Raw genomic sequence first — 2,938 nt, forward strand, 5'->3', positions numbered from 1 at the left:
GTTATCTCTGTGTACCTACAGAGCAGCAAATGAGGCAGACAAAGCTTAGGAAATCTTGGTATGCACATCTGGAGCATGTTTTTTTGCAGTCATGCATTACAGGGTGATAATTAGAGTACTGGGTGTAAAAAATTTACAATACATTTTGCATTGTATTTACTTTAGATCATGTTCATTTTTACCTGCATATAGCTGCATCAAGAGAAGATACTGACAGGTCCTGTTCAAAGTTGAACTTCCAGATGTCCCTGTATTGGTCCCATGTCTTCACACAGTCCTGCAAGAGGTTGGCATTGGCAGCCATCCCTGCAGAAACAGCTTCCTGAATATTTCTTATCTCTTCATTTTGCTCTGAGGGATAAGAGAAGACCAGGGTGACACCAGATAAAAGGCACCAAATGACACATATAGTCGCATATACATACTGTTTATGCAGAATGTAAAAAATGTTCAAACCTATGTTGACGTGTATCGGATTTAGCTGAGAGCCTTCTGTGAGGCGTTCAATGTCTGAGATGATGCTGATGAGCTGGGGCAAAATGTTTAGAATCTGTTCAAGCTTTGCGAGACTTGGAGAGAACTCCACCTGTCAAACCACCACAGACATACACTCAATTTTCTTGTATTTCTTTGACTTTTAAAGAGCTGTAAAAACAAGGCTACATGGCAACATTGAGCTCTAGTTGCAGATGAATAAAAGCCTCTTAAAGACAGCCTAAAGTGTGCCTGAAAAATGAGTACAGTATACAATGAACATGTTAAAGTGAAACCAAATCATTATCACATGGACCTTTGGTTCAGTTTGGGGAGATGCCTGACGCGGTTCTACGAAGACTTTGAGCAAGGGATTGGGTGATGTCTTGCTATCCCCATTGATGGCTCTAGATAGCTTCTTCATGGATTTCTTGATGTTACGTCTAAGAGCTTCCTCTACCACGTGGTCCACCTTCTCTGTGAAGGCCACCCAGGCTTCCTGGACCTGAAATGCCATGAAAAACCTTGTAAAGTACCCATTCTTGTAAAAGCATCACTATTATGCTATTACTTTACAAGTAAACCACTCCTTAAATTACACATGCATATACATGGTGGAACCCTACCACTACTAAGTGAATGACATGTACCTCAGTTCCATCAGTATTGAAAATTCTGTTGAGGTGGGTCAGGATATCAGCAATAGCGTGGTGTGCAGACTGGATTATTTTGAGTTGGCTCTGCTGGTGAACTTTCTGGTCGTCCTCAAACTCCAAGTTCCTACAATACAATGAGGTAAATCAAATCAAATGAAAAAATGTACTGTATGGGTATAAAATCAATGCTTGAAGGTCATCATTAGGGTCCGAGCAAGAAACGTGCCAGAGCCCGATTGAAATGCAATTTTTTTAATTAATATTAACATTTTGCACTCCCCACACTTTTGCAAACTCCTCTTAGGGGAATTGCTTGATAGGGCTGAAAATTGGTGCACTTGCACTTAAGGGGTTAGGGACCAAAAGTTATCAAAAACGCAGCACTTTGTCATGCCGTCTGGCTGTGGCACTGCCACAAAGTTTAACCCTTCACCAACTCACAAGAAATAGATGTTTTTCTGGCTGTATCGTATTGCTACAGTCACTGCGCCACCTACTGGCTGGAGGACCTGTCTTTTCTATCCTCTTTTCTATATGTGTGTTTTGGTGTACTCTTCTGCCCTGCAGACCACAGCTAGTGCCAGTACAGGGGGAGAGAGGATGTGGGACGATAGGGGAGGCGGCGGCGTGTGAGTCGCTGCTTGCAGCTTTAATTACATTTGTAGTTACCTGTACACAGTGTTTCATCCAGTCTAACCAGCAGTGCTTCACTAATCTGGTGGAAGAGGTTGCATATGGAACATATGACTCTTGTAATCATCTACTATCACTGGAGCTATAGAGTGATTATTGGGAAAGGAGAGATGACAAGAGGAACTGCTCAGTAATTATAATCCATTGATGATTATCTTTAAACTGTTTTTGTAATGACATGTTACAAAACCTTGTCAACATGAGGGAGGGAGTCACAGACAACGCAGTGGAAGCTGCTTTGGACAACCACGTTGAGGCTGGTTAGACCTGGCTGAATCTTCTCATCAATGAAACGAAGTTTATCCCTAAACAGGCTCAGCTCGTTTGGGGACAGCATTCCGATGATCCTGATGTGTACCCAAACGGAGATAAAAAACATTAGATAAAAGCATTTTGAGTTCAATGTGTGATTACAGAATCAAGAATGAAGAATCTTTATTGTCACTAGTGCAGGTACAATGAAATTTTTGTTTAGCAGCTCTTGGCTTAGGCACACAGTTGGACACATAAAATAAAAAAGAGGCATGCTTATAATATACCTACATAAATATAAAATAGAATAAGAATAAAAAGAGTAAAACTAACAGTGCAAATTAAAGTGTTTAAAGTGACCAGTATGATATTGTACAAGAAGCAGTGTATTAATGGTTTAAAGTGCACAGTGTCTGTGTACAGAGGTTTATTACTCAGTCTGTGGGATGTGGAGTGATGGATTTCACAGCTCTGGGGAAGAAGCTGTGTCTCAGTCTGTTGGTGTGAGTTCTGATGCTCCTGTACCTCTTTCCAGAGGGAAGAGGTACAAATGGTACAATGCAAACATATACAGTATGTGCGTGCGTGTGTGTGACCTGTTATAATTCCTGATCAGCATCACGACCCTATCCCTGAGGAGTTTGAGATCATCCTTCTCCTGGTATATGTCAGACACAATCTGGGGGGGATCTCAATTTTAGTCGTTTCCAGTGGCAGATTTCAGAGAACATCTCCAGCAGGTTTCTGGAAAAGAACACACAAGGAGATTTTACAGTCGTAGTGTGAAACTTTGTGTCTTTGTGTAATTTGTGTGTACTTTTGTTAGACCCACTTGTCAAAGTTGATGTCCAGCTGGTTCGACC

At 41.3% G+C, this 2,938-nt stretch overlaps 1 long non-coding RNA gene across 1 annotated transcript; it reads right to left on the bottom strand.

Annotated features, from left to right (window-relative positions):
* Nucleotides 1-465: 465 nt before the first annotated feature.
* Nucleotides 466-1,350, bottom strand: LOC114442058 (uncharacterized). The gene is made up of 3 exons (XR_003671305.1): nucleotides 1,125-1,350; nucleotides 791-979; nucleotides 466-586 (listed from the first exon to the last, which is right to left on the bottom strand). It is a non-coding gene; the product is annotated as an uncharacterized LOC114442058 (long non-coding RNA).
* Nucleotides 1,351-2,938: the final 1,588 nt, after the last annotated feature.

The sequence above is a fragment of the Parambassis ranga genome, chromosome 9 (genome assembly GCF_900634625.1).
Source record: "Parambassis ranga chromosome 9, fParRan2.1, whole genome shotgun sequence".
Taxonomy (NCBI): Eukaryota; Metazoa; Chordata; class Actinopteri; family Ambassidae; genus Parambassis; species Parambassis ranga.